An 18100-nucleotide genomic window follows, 5' to 3' on the forward strand; every position below is an offset into this window, starting at 1 on the left:
GCTAAAGCACAAGCGAACGAGTTTTTTCATCGGCTGACTTTTTGGGGGATGATCTTTCGCATGCGCTTATCGCATTGCTTGGTCCGCCAGGTGAGGTCGAGCACGGCTTGAAGGATCCAGCCAATCTTTACCGATAGATTCCATCCCCTAGCTCGGGCAAGGCTCTCACGGTGTAACCAAGGTGAACCAATTCCACGCCACGCCATGCGGTCCAATTGATTCGCTCACCGCTGGTGGAATGTGTGTTTTTTCCATGAAATACGACGTCACCGTCAGTTTTCGGTGCCTTGTGAACACCGTCCAGGGGATGGAAGCATAGCATTAGCTACCATTACACCCCCGAGTGACCTTATGTAACTATTCCTTGTCGCTCGGTGCGTCCTTCAAGCAATAGACGAGCCCGAACGAATTAATCAAAGGGCAGTGTTGCCAGCACGATCCTTCGCTTCTTCGATCGAGCATTTGCCGACGCTGGGCCGAGAACTTCTTGTGCATTATAATTTGCCGCACGGAGGTCGTCACTCGTAACGAATTCTCGGCAGGTTGGTGCAATCGATACCCGGGGAACTTAATTGCACCGCAATCCAAACTCTCCACCCGTCTCTCCACAGCCCCCTTCAGCCGGCGGGAGTGCGCGCGATCGGCATGCACAATGCGGCGGTAGTCGTCGTGTTCAAACCGGTCACATTATCCTCGGCCGATGCATTGGGGAGCTATTGCAACACATCCTCGATCGAATGTCTTGGTTTGGTAGCACCTTATTTTCCCTGCCCATTGCTCAAGGGGAGTGTACGTGTGTGGCCGACATAGAAAGGAAAAGTCCAACCCCATTCTTGCGTCCACGGTAGTCAATCAGAAGCCCGCAGGCACCTGCAGGTGGTTGCTAGAATCGAAACCTTTACATGCTCGATTGAGGCCAATCGGGCAGTGAGGGGGGGTGGGCTACATAATGATCTGTGAAATTGACCATGTGTCGTTAGAAGGAAAGCGAAAGGCTGGAGAGCATTGCAATGATTGTTTTTGTCCAGTTCAATCTCGGCCAATCGATCGATTTATGCTTTGTTTTTGTGCAGCAAACCTATCAATACCGTGGATATTGATCGTAAAAGTTAAAGACATAACGTTCATTTCACAATGCTGCGAACGGTTTGCTGTGGCAGTTGAGCAAAACGGGCCTCTATCAGAATAACAAGATTGCTCCGAAATCTCAGTTGTTATTCATCATCCATTTGCACAATCTGTTCACATGATGTTCAATGCACAATGTACGAACATCCGGCTCGTTTCGATCGAAATCTCCAATTCACCAACCGCGTGATAGCAAAAAATAACGCTCGGTGATGCAATGTCTGGCGGTTAGAAATTTAATAATATAATAACAAGCCGCACCGTGAAAAAACCCTTCGAAGGAACCATTGCAGGGGCAAAATTGCCACACACGGCAGCGTGTACCATGCGACGTACTCGACTCGATCGGGCGCGTCTTCGCTTGGTGGTACGTTGTTTTTTTTTTGCTTTCATTCAGTTGCAGCTAATTTTTCATTATCTCTGCCATTTTCCCTTTCCATACTGCTGGTCGTAACCAAAAATGAAAATTCATTCAAACAACTTTTCCTTTTCATTGAGCGCCACACACACACACACACGGGCGCTTGTTGTCTTTTCTTTCCCTACCCATTTCAGACAGGTTTCCATATTGTGCTCCCCCGTCGGCGAACCACCCCACCACCCCTCCGATTGGATCCTCGCCGTATCATTTGCCACCCTCTTGCATCTTCCCCCTATTCGTGGACACATTTGCCATTGCGTAATGACAATTTTCTTTCCCCATCCGGGCTTCTCCGGGCGTCTTCTTCATCTTCTTCTTCAATGCCTCATCCTTTTGGGGTAGTGTGGAAACGGGTGAGAGGGGGGTGTTTGAAAGAGGTTCTTCTTTTCATTTCCCGTTCCGATACGCTTTCCACACCATCTTCTTCCTGCACCCATACCCGGGTGTTCGCACTTTTCGCACACACACTCACACACGCACACGTTAAATACCACCCCCCATCCCCCACAAATCCCCAACACTCTAGTGGCGGAAAATAGATCGGTGGCGCACACATTTGCACTCATTTGCACACTGTTTTTCTTGCCTTTTTTAATACTTTTTTTTTTGGGGGAGAGTTAGCACACCCCCTAGTCGGGGACGAGGGCAAAAAGGCGAAAGGCAAGCAAGTTTTCCCCTGAAACACTTCAACTTCAATTTCTGCACTGGGGCACTGGGCACTGCAAAGCTGTTTGTTGCCATCATCTTGCGGTATGATTCTTTTCTTTGCCTCCGTCAGCAGAAACAAAAAACCACCCCCCGGGGCTGAAGATTGTCTTCAGTTTTGTCACCGCATGCAAAATTGATTATTTCACCAGCGGACGGCACTCCCGAATGCGTACGAGATTCAATTGTTGCGGCCTCTGTTACCTCTATTACCACCCCTCGGTTTCTTGCAACAAAAAAAAAACAGCCACACACGCACCCACTACGGCAACGCGAAACACAACCACGAGCACGAACGGCCAACAGTAAACTGACACTGGGGGCCGAGTCCGCGAGACCATCATCCGGCGGGCCGCGACGTCACAACCGTTCGGGTTCGGGAGCGGGTAATTACCCCTTCTCTCTTGCACCTCTCGCTCCGTCCGCCACGGCCACGGCGTGGTGGTGGCCAAACAACTGTCTGTCGCACTCGCACCCATGCGGGCAGTCGAGCCGCGCGCAGATCGGGGACGATCATGGTGCGTGCGTGCACACGAGTCACAGCCGTGAGGTTTGCCTTCGGGGCAGTGAAAAAGACGCGTTTTCCACCCCGAACGAACGGCGCGATGGCGCAAGCGACTGACCAAAGCGCGACTTCTTTTCGGGTCTGGCTCCTTCTGGTGAGTTTCGAACTGAACTTTGGAGCGGTGGTGAGTGAGTTGCTGCTGAGCGCTATGAGAGTGTTCCAAAGCTCAACAGGCTCGGATACTGACAGGCGGCTACGAAATGATCAGGTGCAGTTCAGTTCGTAGACAACCAAGAACGAGCAGAACAAAGAAAAATTTAGTAATTTGAATTTCAATCGTTTGGATAATTTATGTCGGTCAACAACTGAGAACCAGGACAAATCATTCAGATAGATTTATTGCCATTTGTTGGACATTTCCACTCCATTAAGTGTGTTAAGTGTTTTGCTATAAAACACTACGCTTACCTGACGGTTTGACATTTTATTTTTGAAACCAAAAGGGATCGTTTAGGACATGGAATCGATTTCTCGCACGTCGTTTAATTACGGTTCCATCAATCAAAGGAGGCGATAATACGAGGGGAACTAGACCAGCTTTAATACGCACCCACTGCAACAGCTCGATTTTGCTCGTGCGAATCATTCTTTGCCGATTCACGTGTCCCGGTCGCTAAAAAACCGGTCGACCCGTCGACTCGTATCCGTGCCTGTCGACGAATCAATCAATTCGTGTAACTAGGGTGTAACATTGCTAGAGCCTTCTTGCGAATCGTCCAAAACCCCGAACGGATCAGAGGCGTACGGATGGCCGAACCGCAGGTGAAACGTGCCCGATAGATTGAAGGTTTGCAGGTGGCCACACCAGCCAAAGCCGAGTGAACCGGTTATGCGAATCGATTCATTCATAGCTCCAGCGCGTCCGGAGGTTGACCGGTGCACTGTTGGACGTGCTGTGGAAACGCCACTGTTGTTAACGTGCGGTCCACGCCACCGGAAGTAGCAGCGTTCTTGATAACAGTGCTCAGTACGCTATTATCCCGGTAATGATCTAATCGATTCTAAATCGAGGTGCTTGCAACTATGCAACCAGGGCGACATTGGACGCAAGATGCAAAGCATTGCACGCGCTCACTGTGTGCCCGCGGGCCAAGGGTCACCAATCCAATCGAAAAAATGCATCCATCGATTGGGGGACACGAGTTTCTGCTCGAATAAATTTACCCCACAAAGCATACCGATGCCGATGACGAGGATGCGAAACTATGCACTACACACACGTGAGCCGCAAACCTTGATGCTTTGATCTTCGCTTGTTGCTGTTGACCCAATCGTCATCTTTTCTGAGTGGCGTCAGTAATTCAACCTCAAACGATTCCACACACACGGATTCGGAAAACTAACAAACGGATGAAAGCGGATGGGGTAAAAACCCACGCCACCATTGGCCGTATCCTTCACGAATGCCGAGTACACTCGTACCGTTTGGAGGGATAAGTCATCTAAATAACAGGGTGCTAGCGACACTACCGTGCAAAACGGTCCACCCTACCGCAATCGGCACAATTTGCGTGCACTTCGAGCACGAGAACGCTTTAACGCAGAAGGTTCAGGTGTGATGATCGGTAGCCTACTACGAGTCGGTGGGAGCACTCAACGACACGCGGGTTCAGCACTGAGCATCGAATGCCCATCATGTGCCCGAAAGGTGTTAAGTGTAGCGCAAACAGCGAGCCGGTGGTACCAAGGTACGGTTGACGTAGTGCAAATGAGAGGTTTTCCTGCGAAGGTACGATCGGGATTTAATGGGCGGCTGGGAATCACCGCTGGGTTCCGGCATAGAGATGGCACTTAAGGTTCGTTAGCTAGTCCCGCGGGTGGAATGCAGTCTTTGCCAGTAATGTCATGTAATGGAATGACTTAACTAGGGTGGATAGACGACAATGTATACCGGGAAGATAGATGGAGAAATAGTTAGTATTACCTCTCGGTCATCGTTTGTCATGCGTTTTAACGAGACAGAAATATGTTTTAATATTTCCGTAAAGTGATCTCAAGTGATGTACAACAAGAGTAGTCTTTTTTTGTTGCACCTTATCAGTACGACTCGTTCAAGTAACATTTTTACTACAAACGATAGAAATTACGAGCTGCGAGTTGCCTAACAGCAGCGAAGGTCACTGCCAACGTGTAACCCTAACCAAAATACACGAAACGCATGGTGAGTTCGGGAACTCTAATCGCTGTACGATCATCATCATTATGGCGATGATGTTACGTCCCAAACAACGGCTACCACTTCCAACTCCCTACGGCTGACCAAAAATTCGGAACCATGGTCGCGAGTTGGCGGTAAATTGGCGCTACGCTCGCCACACCATTTCACCAAGACGCACAGCAATTGCGTCCCTGTTCGGACGATCCGAAACGGTACGTGTCCGGAATAAGTGGACGGCCGCAGACAATGGTACCGAAACACGCCAGGTCCTACCGCTCATTGCGGCTTCCACAGCACCCAGATAACATTGAACTGATTTCTGGAGCCAATGTTCCAGCAGCAGGCATAGAAGACGCGTGCGTTATGCGAAACGCGTCCAACGCCAGCTGTCCGTGTTTTTGGAAAGTCACTCATGGGCTCTTCAGGGTCGAAGGCGGACACATTTTTGGGACGTTTTTTGTTGCATTATTATTATGTTTTGTTTGTTTGATGATGTTCGTCTTCAAACATTGCCTTGTACGGTAGAAATCTTTCTCCCGCCACCATGGGCCATGAACTTGATCCCTTCGGCGAAGGGTCACACTATCCTACGCGATTGTTTCGAGCAACGCAGCAGCCTCCCCCCGTTCGGTACCGGAGCAAACGGTGCTGAGAAATTGCTTACGATAAAAGTGTGATTGTTGCACCACCATGGCGACCGAGTCGAGTCCTTGACGTTTAGCTGTGTCACCTGTGGATATCGTTTAGCCGCGGTACGTTTACGAGCAAAGCGGACCATTACGGAGAACAAAAAGGCAATCGTGGGCATCGTTTGCATAGTTAACGATGACGAGGCTGGATGTCAACGAGCGAACCACAAGGATCGGTGCGGATTAGCACGAACGAAGAATGGCGAAAGTGTCGTACCGACATTCCTGCAGTTGGCCGTTTGATCCACTTGGGGTCGTAAAACTAAGCACCGCAAGGACATTCGGTGCATGCGATCTTGGGCCAAGTGTACATTAGTCCCTACCACTTAGAGGGAGAATTAAGAGCGATGATGGAAAGGATCTTTTTGTAGATTTTGATGTGCAACCTTTTGCGTACAACAGCACGTGCAAGGCTCTCGACGGCTCTCTGTTTAATCGTGTTTCCAGTGACCTTAGGTTGCTATCAGCAACGTTTAATATCTGATGACTCGTTTCTACGATACGCGGTTGCTATGGTTTTCTCCACTATGGATTACACTGTGCTTGGTTGGCTGGTTGTTCAATCATCTGCCACGCTTTAACTACCAGCAAAACGATGACGAACGCGCACGGGTTGTACTTTGGACCGATTCGATCTTGCCATCGCCTGAACGACACTGTACAACACTCACACAGCACAGCAAACGAATGACGAAAATTGTTGCGCTACGCTAAAGAAAAAAATACTTCCAGTCCGGGCTTTCCAAGCCCGATCGAGCCGATCCGTTCGCTGGCCAGACGCAGGGCGCTAGAATTGAGCAGCGCGACATGTACGTCATTGGATCGCAAGGCATGATTTGCATTAATTGAAGCCTTCCGTTTGCTGGAGGGCACTTAGTGCGCTTAGCGCAAGAGAAAGGATGTTTTTTTTCTCGTTCGCTTCAAGTTAATGCTAGACAAATTGCTACAGAAAAAAGGCACCACAAGATGAAGTATTTCTTCGATGCGGAGGTGCTCAAAGTCTCCAAACCGACCGCGTTACAGCGTTGCAAACGGTTTTTCCACTGCATTATTGAATGTTCATTGCATCTAAAAACCGAAGGTCTTTGAATAATCAATTTTCTCATTGAAAATGGAAAATTACGTCGCGCGAATACGTTTCGATTGCAGCTCGGTGGAAGATTTTCGCAGAAATTGGTGCCGGGTCAACACCGAGTTGGTTATTCCCGTCCGCGCGAAGCAATCGCTCTGCCAGTTTCATTTCAGGGAAGACTAGTGAGCGAAGCGAAAATGATGAGAAATAAGGGGTGAGAAATAACTGCGATGACGGAATGTGACGAATTGACGAACATCGTGATGAGATCGTGACGCTTCTGCACCATGGGAGGGTTGGAAGTGTTGTTTATAATGTTTCACTAAGGGAGGGATATACACTCAGAAGCTCAAAAAAGGGCACTTTTAAACCAGTGTACGGTAGCCACTTGCGTTTTACCAAAAACTATTCGAATCCAAAAATTCAAACATGTGTAACAAGAAGATACTTAAATCTAGTAGCCAACTGAGTCTAGTACCAACTGAGAAATTGTTTGGGACAACTTTTTTTTACAGTTTTTTAATGATCTTTTGTTTGTTGTAATTTGTTTATTTATTTTTTATTGCTATTATTTATGTTTTATTGCATTGTTGTGCAACTAGTTTTATATTACGCTAAGTTTACAGGTTTAAATCCAGGTCTCTTAGCGTTTTTAATAATTTTGTAAATTTACTGTTATGTAGGCCTAATTTGCCAGATGACATTGAGCAATAAATAATACTTTAAAAACAATAAATAATAATAATGATAATAAATAAATAATAATCTTTAATTTTTTTATGACATTTTTTCTGTCACTCACTGTATGATTTAATTTTCAATCATGTAAACCATGTAGAGTATATTTAATATTTCAGTTCGGTGCAGTAAACATACTTAAATTTTTCACTATTTTCTACACACACTAGCAAAATTTTAAAATAAAAACAGACCACGAACCAACTACTAACGCTGCGACACAATGTTGGACGGTCTGTTGTGGATGGATGAGGTGTGAGCAGCTCCACGCACGAGGCGCACGAGGGAAAGGTTATTGAAAATTCGGTTTTTATTGCTTTGCTTTTTTTCACCCTCCTCGGGGAACGAAAGAAGAAGGAGAGAAGCACTTTTTTGTTGTTGCTGCAATGAGGAACACAAATCATCAACTGGAAGGGATCATTGTGCTGCCGAAAGCTCCACCGTACGGCAGCGACAACATCAACAACGACCACAGCAACATGAATGAACGCACAAAAGATTTGGGCCGCGTGTTGGGCCTGGGACAGGGACAGGCCGGGTTACGTAATGTCAAGGCCTCCGGTGTACGCTCGGGATGGTGTTCGTTAAAGCCATTTCTTTCGAGGACCGATCGAGTTTGCCTGATGACCGCTTTATTGGAAGTCGCGATAGTCCAATGCCACGCAAACACACATACATCGCGAAAGAGTCGAGATTGTGTTGTTTTGTGTGTTCCATTCGAACAGTGCATAAAACCTGTGCATGCCCGGTGCAACTTCACAGATGATTGGTGGTTGGTTCCCCATTGTTCCAAACGGACCCGCCGCTGCCAGCTGCCGGACGATCGATGGATGTTCCGTGGCAAATGATGACGTGGCCGGGGATGATGATTGGATCCCGATGACAAATGGCCTTCGATGGCTTTGTTCGGGCCAGGACACTTAAGCTTGACCTTCTTGTTTGATTGCTTGGGTCGCACACGCCCAACGCCCGCCCCGTGTGCTATCCGTGTGCTCGCCCAGCACGCGCAAATCAATGACTCAAACTACAGCCGACCGTATCGGGATTCTCATTACATGCTCATGCTGCTGTGTTTACGATTGCCTACGGTCACCCTGGGTTCCGTTTATTCCGTTTTAGACGACATGACAAATCGAATCCCTGTTGCTTGGTACGCCTGGTAATAGCCATAATGAGCAAAGGACAAGGCATCTCATTGAAAGCTTGTGTAATACAACGCGCATTAACATTCTTATGCGCATGATGTGTCCGTCTTGGGGAAAAACAGCAAAACATAACCTTTCTTAAAGATGGAATTTTGTGGAGAAGAGAAACAACATTTTCCTTGCTGGAGGAGGACACTTTTTTAAACCCACCAGATACTTTCATTGTCTTGCATTTGGCAGCAGTGTTGCCAAACGAATGTTGAACAACAACTTTTTCGAAGTGCGGCTAGTGAAGGTATCATTCGTGGAAAATGGTATGAAAAATGCCCCAAATTTGAGGTCTTCATTCCACATCGCATTCGCACTATCTGAGTTGCAACGGCGGTACGCACGTAGTAGGGAGGGTTGCCAGCTTCAGCGCACGAATCGTATGGGTGTTTGGTAACGAATAGATCGTCAATATGGCAGCGTGTGGGAGTAACGACGTTCAAACGCCGAAAATGACCCAAGGCGTCTCCACGCGAACCTCCACAGCAAGCGCACAACATTACGAAACCGGCTACAGGGTGAGTGTTTATGGAAGAGCTCGCTATCAGAGAGAATACCACACGCGGAACGGAACCGATGGAATTCCTTGAGGAATTGTCATTGAGAGTGCATCCTTTACAATCTTTCACACGAGGATCTTTTACCAGTTCTCCACACCTTTTGTAAAGATGAACCTTTCCTTGTACACATAAGCCGCAGACAGACATCCGTTGCGATATGTGCTGAAGTTCGCACACATTTCGTGCAAAACATACAAGGGATGGCACCCCTATGGCATAAACACAAATTGTTGACCGACTGCCAGCGGGCTTTCGCTTTCCGTGTCACTTGCGTTGCGCATTTTCTTCGCCCGGTCCAGTGCATTCTCCCTGCACCGTGCTCACCAGCGCGGAGGTGGGGCTGTGAGATGACGATTCGAGTATGCGACGGGCAAGAATTGCAACAGACCAAACTGTCCAAGTGGAGACGCACGTAATCGCAGCGCGTCGCCTGTGCCGTACCAGCTCGTAAACGCATACACCTGCACACACCTTCTATTTGTCCAGCGTCCATGAGCGTAGATAGGGAAAGAAAAATCGCTTCTCATAATCGATAGACCGTGGCCAGAGCTTTGAAGTCGCAATGAAGGAGTAGCAGCTTCAGAGCTACGTAAAATATTGCATCGCGCAGTACGTACGATCCCAGCCTTTCGCCAGTGTTCCAGGAGTCCAGAAGTTTGTCCGGCCTTTCGAAAATGTACGAATTCCCAACCGCCGATCGCTGACAGCTGCATCACAAACGAATCGCAAGGGGGGGAGCCTTATGCAATCTTCTATCAGACCGCCGCACGTTGACCGCGGCTGCCATACTGTGGGACATCGTTCGCGTGAAGCACCAAACGCCGTTTTGGGGGGAAATAATCATTTTCCTCCAGAAAAGGGAGTAGTAATTTTCAAAGCAAACAGCGTTTCTTCCATACAACACAAACAGCGCGATTGTTTGGGCGAGAAGAAGCGGCCCCAAACTGACCCTTGCGCGGCTGATGGCAGTGAACGTATCGGAACCCTTCTCCCTTCTTGCGCAGGGCAAACAATGGCCGATGGTCTGTTTAACATCCCGCTAAGTAACAGGCGGAAAGTCGAGGGGGGGGGAGGAAGGTAAGCGTTAGCGTCCTCGACCTAATTTCATTTCCAAGCACTGCCGCCTTTATGAGTGATGGTAGGGAAAAGGAGGTTGTGATGTAATATTCATAATATGGCTAGTTCATCGAACGAACGAATGGTCACTATCGTTCGATTGTATCAACGACCTGATGTTGCTGCAAGGTCCGGGTATTCCCATCGGCGTCCTTTCCCTTATCAATCGTGAACATTGCGGTGCAAGTAGCGAATTAGTGGAGTAGTCCTAAATTAATATTCTACCCTCCTTTGCGTGTGTGAGTGTATGAGATATTGAGTGCATTAGATGTCGATTAACTGATTCTTTTTATAGATAATAAGGCTGAGTCATAGCGCTGTCGGAATGTGTGTTTCTATAAAACATACATGACGATACGCATGAAGCGTAAAACATCTAGCAACAGAACTGTAATTGATGTCTGTTTCGATGTTGTTAATTAATGCGATTACTTTGTTTTAGTTCTCAGGAGTATTGTGGGGTGACTCATTACAATTCATAGATTTTTTATTGCTTCAGCTACATCCTTGAAGTATTATTATTTCTAATGATAATGGATAACCTGGTTCGGCTTAACATATTCCGAAATAGACTTAGGTCGTACGATATCATTCTATTGACATGTCTAACCGGCCGAAGATTGCCGAGTCTAATTCTTCGTACGATAGTGAGTTCAGCGGAAATTCGTAATGTATTCCGAGCATCTTCCTCGGCCAAGATGGAGTCGTCAGTTTTGAACAAAGCCAATGTCTCAGAGGCTTATGTGAGAACCGGACCAATATAAGTTCTACATAATTAGTCTTATTAACTCCTCAAGACCAGTACTCCCCACAACACTAAAAATATCTACACAAACCGAGCAGAAAATGCCTAACGGAACATAATAAAACTATTCAACGATATCTTCCGTATTTAAGAGTACATATTTGTGTCTAGTACTAGGATATACTAACAAAGAAAAACAAGCAGATAGACAAGAATTTTGAAATACTCAAACAGATAAAAAAGTTCATCGTTCTTCTGAAAAAAAAATATATATATATATATACAGCGCTACAAAACTATAAAAGGCGAAAAAAGTAAAAGCTTTTAAATTGTAACAACTTTATTCGGTCTCTTAAAAAAACAACAAACTAAACACTTTTTTGCACACCTAATTGCCATTCTGCGACACATTTCCATTAACACATTCTAGTTAATTTCAACTTGATCGTCGCATTAGGAAGAAAAACTTTCAATACTCAAGTACTCGGAAGGTACATGAAGCACTAGAATGATACATTAAAGAAGTAATATCTTCTATAAAGCTAGGGACAACAAGAAAAAAACCCACCTTAATGTACGTTAAATATCCTGAAGCGGGCGGAAGTAGACGAGGCAAGGTTAATTAGTGGCGGATTCGCACAACAGCATCATCGTGACGCAGCGCTTTGGCTGACGGAAAGCTTAAGCGAGTGGCAAGTGACGCAAAACAGTGTACTCGTAGGGTGGTTCTGTTTTTTGTTTGTCCTCCAACACAATCTATTTTTAAGTAGATCGTATTAGCCAAAGGTCAGTGATCTGATTCATCTCATAATATATATGAAAATATTGGGTTTTTTTTGCCTGTATGATGAGAGATCCATCAATCCAAAATGGAGATAGTAGACATGTTCGAGTTTCTGACGATTTTCCCATCCTCGAACACACCTGCTGCTGATCGAGCATTAAGATGATAAATAATGGATACTATTCTCCAATTAATTGAACGCATGTAATGGTAAAGCTAATTTGTTAATTAGTATCACCGGGCGCGGTAAAAGTGAATCATTTAAAAACAAAACAAAAAAAAAACTGACCCAAATACACGCTGCGTTGCACATCGGGGCAAAAGAATGGTCCGAATGGTAGGATGGTTGCTCCGAATGACATAAGCGGGACCAACGAACCGAACGGGGGCAAATGGAAACTTTTACCGGGAGTGTTTCGGGCTGTCGGTGTGTGCGTAGTTTCTTCGCACTACTGCTCGCTACTGCTCGTAAAGTACCGCCACACACAAACTCACACACCCCTCACTGGTCCGTGAAAAGTTGGCCCCAGTGATAGCCGGTGGTGCGTAATCAACACCTTGACAAATCCGATACACCGCCGTGCTTAACTAGCCAGCCCCACTCCAGCCCCTTGCGTCTCTGCGTTAAATAATCTAATTTCGTCAGCTAAAATCAACCGCTGGCCAGTGGTTGAAAACAGTACGCTTAGCCGAGCGCGACTTCGCACCCGGTACAGGCCCCGGGGAAACGCCGAAGTTCGTCGGGCGCATTGCAAAACGGCCGTGCGCGGCGTGCGTGCTATGCGCGGTATGTTAATGCTGCCATGCGATTTTCGCTTATCCTCCCAATGCCACCAATACACCAATCTACCAAACTTCAGCGGGGTAGGATTTGTTTTTCCAAATACAAAAACGCAACGCCAAAATCGCGGGCCACTTCAGACGCCTCCGATCGGCCCAGGATCGTCATCGAAAGGTGCGTCGTGCGTATCGTCTTAAAAGCATCTATCCAATTTTGTTCGGTTACGCTTGAACGCGGCCCCAAAAGCTCCACAGTGAGAGAAAGTGAGACGGCGGAGCTATTTACGGAAAAAAGCGAGAAGCGAAATAGAGAGAAATGTGTGTCATTAATAATAGCTTCGGCACCGAAAAAGTAAACCTCCGTTGGCCGATGCGGAGTAGTTCACCCGTGCTTCTGAACTCCCGGCCCGACAGACCGAGGGAACGACGCCGAACCCCCAGCTGACCATCGCTCTGTTATGGCGTGGTGTGTGGCTCGTTTATTTATGTATCCTTTCGGACGGAGAAAGGCAGACTCAAACCGTAGCATTGACGAAAACGAAAGTGTCACGGCACGAGGAATGGTGGTGCGGCCGAAAACTTGCCAACGCGCGCGGACGGAAACCGAAGCGCGCGCCCGTACACAAACCGGAGTAACCTGATCGGGTTTGGTGGTCGTGCGTAGTGGAATCAGCGTTGACCTGGAGACCTGGGAATTATGTAAACGTCACACACTTGCGACGCGTCCCACACGAGCTGCTCCGCGTCACCCGCAAGCGCAAGACAAACAGCAAGAGGGAGGAAAACTGTATGAATGTGGCCACCGTCCACTACCCAGCTGATGAAAATAAAGCGAAACAGCAGTCAATCGGTTGACCGACAAACCGACAGACCGACTGATCTCAATTTGATGCTTTCGAGCCGGTCTCCCATCCGTCTCGGGATGCTTGGGTCTGGCTAGTAGTTTTCGGTGTTCGCATCGGTGAATGCGTGCGTCTTCATCCGTCCCTCGATCCCTCGCTTATGTATTTTTAATGTGTTTTTGATCTTTTTTGATGAGCTGCTAGACATTTTGCCCAGCATGGCGGTAATTGTTGTCATCTGTCCACGCTAGTGTGGACGCCACTCCGTACGACCGGGTTCGTACCACAACAACCTTCTTAAGGCACTGGCGTGCGTAATGCAGTCAGCATCACAGAAACCATTCAAAGTTCATGTAACACAACCGGTTGCGCGTCGGGTACTGCCTTCGCCGAGTGGCGCTAGACGCAGTGCATCGGGTTGCGACGTCAGAAGATAGATTATCTGCCTGGTTGCGGTACGGTACGGTTTCAATACAACCTGGACACAAAGGACTAGAATTTGTAGTCGCTTGCTTTTGCTGAACCAAACGAAACGGGCCGCACCGGCACCGTCCAAACGCTTTCGTCCTTTCGTCCCGCAAGATGAAGAGGGGCCGGTACGTTCGTATTATATCACCGAAATCGGTGCAAAACGCGTGCGACAAACTTAAGGACAGGCGAAAATCGACGCAGAAACTCAACGAGGGAGACCCGTGCGGTGTACCGAATCGTACCGATGTGTGTGTGTGAAAGGGAACGCTAGAGGATGGGATCAATCTGACGACGGTGGCAAATCGGCATAACTATTACGCAACGCGGTTATCTGGTGGTTTGCTTTTTTTCGCAACACCATCTGGATGACGAGTTCGATCGCTCGTTAGAGAATCGGTGGCACCGTGGATGCTATAAATTATCAATCTACGAGCAATGCTATTAAAGATCAGTTCAGTTATTGAACAACCGATGCAAAGAAATTGTAACTTCTGGGGAGATATTACTAAGAGTGGAGGATAACAATTAAAACTACTTGCTGGATAGCTTTCAGGATACAATCTCTTCTTTCGGTCACTAAATAGTCGAGAAGAGTAATTAAATCTGAGTGTGTACCACGAAAACACGCCTAATGAACTCTCATCTCACTAACAGAAATAATGACGTTCAAGGTGTCGATGTGCGGGTACGCGTTTCGCGCAAGTGAATTCCAAATTCGATACGTAGGGCCATTAAACTTCGCAACCACTGACGTCAAATAATCAAGTGGGCCGCCCAGCAGTGCCGAAACAATCGAATTCTTGAGCTTTCCGCTGTTGAGCAATGACTCATTACTTCATTACCCTTAAACGATCATCAAGCGTTAAGCACAGCGTACGTAGATTTCGATGTTGATGATGGATTCTTGGTGTTTTGGGGTTCGCTTTCTGAACAGCTGACAGTACGACCATGAAATCCAGCTACCAGAGGTTGTAATTAACTATTCGCAAAAAATATTGCTTTTCATTGTATGTAGGTAACGCAACTAATGGATCATTTTTCCTACAAATAACTCCTTAGGAGCAAATGAAAGCTTTAGCAAAGCTATGCGTGAGCTTTCGAGCTACAGAGAGCATTCGAGCAGTTAAATACGTACACAGTGGTCCACGCACACTGTGATCAACCACAAACACCACCAAGCTCACTATGTTCCTTGTGTGCAATATTGCACGCAAACAACGATCGATACCGTAAGCGTCGTATGCGCTGCATGCAATATACGATACAAAAGACAGCAATGCTGAACGCGACTTACAAGCGACGAACCCTATGGAAGAGTAAAGAAACATCGCCTTCATGGCAAAACGAAAATTATGCGTTAAGGTTATATGATTCTTAATTTTTATTGTTTTAAGACGACTTCAGGCATATTGTAAAATGCAAATCTGTGTGAATAGTCTTTTGCAAAGTGTTTAAAAATTATAATTTTGTTCGGAAAATATTCTATTAATTAGTGACTGTGTCTGAATCGATGTTTACGTCGTATTGTTAGGTGTCTTCGCTTGATTTATGTAAACAGCTAATTATTCAGATATAGTTTCGTGTGTTTACTTCCGCACCGAAACTGCTTATTTTAAATTTGATCTAGCTCCACGCGCAACATCATGTTTGTTTCGCTGACGATTGCTGGAGTTAGAGGATGGAATCTTACTGGAATACCGTTGCTCGGTCAGCAAATGATGAGCAAGAAAAACCGGATCTGTGCATGGGTGGTTGATTTTACGGAAGGAATTTGCATAAATGGTACCATCGGAATGTATTGTCATCGACTAAAACACGACTCCAGCGGAATAGTGGATGTTCATCACTAGCACTAACGCTGAAATACAAGACTTCTTTTTCTGATGTTTTGTAAAAGTAGAACGCTGGATTACATTTGATATGATTTTGTTCTGATTCATCGCCTGCTCGAGGTAGATCAGCATCAACCATCCATCATGTCCGTCGGTACCTGCTCTGCCCTAAGGTCAGTCGTACTGTTAGTCCCAGCTTCCGCTCAGCGGAGGTGGGGATGTCCGTTCCTACAGCACTTTCCAGCGTGCGTAGGTAGCGACAGCCGAGACAACTCTGCGCCCAATGACAACTACTTCGGCAGGTCGATAACAGCGAGCAGGGAGATCGAGTTTTTCGATGGTCAACTTGAACTTGAACGATGAGCGGTTTGCGGACGATACACGTGTGCGTCCTAATGGCCGGTCGTAAACACACATACTCTCGTACGCACAACTTACATAGGTCCAAGATCACATGTAATGGTGTGGCGAAGTTACAACAACATGTTGAAAGGAAGCCGCAACAATCCGGAAACGAAGAGCGGTATTGTTTTATATCGTTTAATCGATATAATGAATTTGGTGTCGAAGTAGCTTTTTAGATTACCATGAACACCGTAGAAGCATGACATTGAAACATTTTAAAGTCATCTTCATCGCAATAAAAAATAGAGACGATGTTTCAACGTAATTTTCTATCGTTCGTGTTCTAACGTTGGCCATACACACTCGGTTTTAATTAAAGATGATTTTATGAGGAGAACTGCCTGTATACTTCGCTAGAATATGATTCAGCTTCATAATAATTACATCAAGAGTACGAGATTGAAAATTAGAACCCTCTTTTTGGATAAATCCTGCTCCTGCAAAAAAACCCCAGAAGAAACCCAACATTAAATTTGCTTCTCTCTCTCTATCTATCAACTCTCGTTCTTTCTCACCGTTCTTCTGCTAAGCATAACTCGTTTGGTGGTAAATCACATGATTGCATAATCAGGCCACCATCCACAGGCTGTTAAAGCTTTTCTAAAACAGTGAATCCGGTTATAGCATTTTTTTTTTTGGGGCACGATCGCTACTAAGTCGAACCTCATTCGCTGATGTCGACAGCAAAACAACAGGAAAACTAGTTTCGTGGTAGGAAGCTTTTTGGGGGTGATAAGCTAAACCTTCGGGTAGGCGACAAAAATCGGTCGAACAGCTCGTAGATACGGTGTGAAGCCTGTCCGTTAAAAAGCAACCACCTGGCTAGCAGCCACATTACCAATTCGAAGGCTACGGGGCTTAGATTATGATCGAGTCGCGCCGGACGGATCCGTGGCGAGGTCACAGCGCTCCGAATGTCAAGGGAGTTGTCGAGCAACGCTAATGATCATCACATGCCTTCGTCTCCTGAACGAATGAGTGTGGCAATTATTGGTTTAAAAAAAAAGTAGAAACACCAAAGATAACATTAAGAAGGCAAGGCTAGGGCAGCAAAGGTGTCGAGCGGTCACCGGTGTTCAATGATTATGAAACACACAATCAAACGAGTTTAATTGCTGGGAAGATACCGTGCTACTGCTGTTATAATGGATTAGCTGGATCTTGTTATCGTCGAAGGTGGATTCATTTTTATTCATGCATGTCTGGCAGTAAACAAGCAATTATTCTCACGATAGTAAAAAAGTTCAGTATCAGCAGAATTATGTTGATAAGATTTGTTGTAACAATATTCCCCGAAAAACCGGACAACACTGCAGCACTGCACCCGAAACCAAGCTGTGGCACCTTGAACGCTCGAAACGTGACACAGCTTAGGTTTAGTGAAAGTGCCTGAAGTAGAAAGCTGTATTAGCGAGAGCGTACATATTCCGTGTGCATTACTGTTGGTGGACGTAAACGGTCTGCAGCGTCTACTGGCAAACACCCGGCCCGGTCGTGGTATTCGTGATCTTAAATCTTACCCTTAAAAAAATCGCCCCAAGGAATGTGATTGCGGAACGTAATGGTCAACCGTGGGACACACCTTTACCCGCTGTCAATATTGTACCGGGGTTCCTGTTTGTTCTCTTCCTCCAAAATTCACAAAATCCATTACCGTACACGATCCACAATCGTGATCGCGAAACGGGACAGGTATTGACGTAAGCATGCGACACAGCGTAAGCATTTCCAATATTTTGTTAACAAATGTACCGTGCGGGTACCGTCGTCTTTAAGGTCAAGAACAGCAAAGATAGCGTAGTCTTTCGTGTCCATTTTGCAAACACGACGCAATCGCGTTTCCTAACCACAACTTCAACCACCACTCTCATCACCACAAATTGGTACGTTACATCC

General features: G+C 46.4%; 1 protein-coding gene across 2 annotated transcripts in view; it reads right to left on the minus strand.

The window, feature by feature from the left end:
* The window catches only part of LOC128299758 (ABC transporter G family member 23), a 38968-nt gene that overhangs the window by 20226 nt on the left and 642 nt on the right, over positions 1-18100 (minus strand). Inside the window, exon 1 of one of the 2 annotated variants that reach the window (XM_053035826.1) lies at positions 2459-2543. The exons of the other annotated variant lie outside the window; for it this stretch is intronic. The gene's annotated coding sequence lies outside the window, so the exon portion shown is untranslated. Of the gene's footprint in view, positions 1-2458; positions 2544-18100 lie in introns of those variants that run through there. 2 annotated transcript variants of the gene reach the window in all.

Source organism: Anopheles moucheti, chromosome 2 (assembly GCF_943734755.1).
Source record: "Anopheles moucheti chromosome 2, idAnoMoucSN_F20_07, whole genome shotgun sequence".
NCBI lineage: Eukaryota > Metazoa > Arthropoda > Insecta > Diptera > Culicidae > Anopheles > Anopheles moucheti.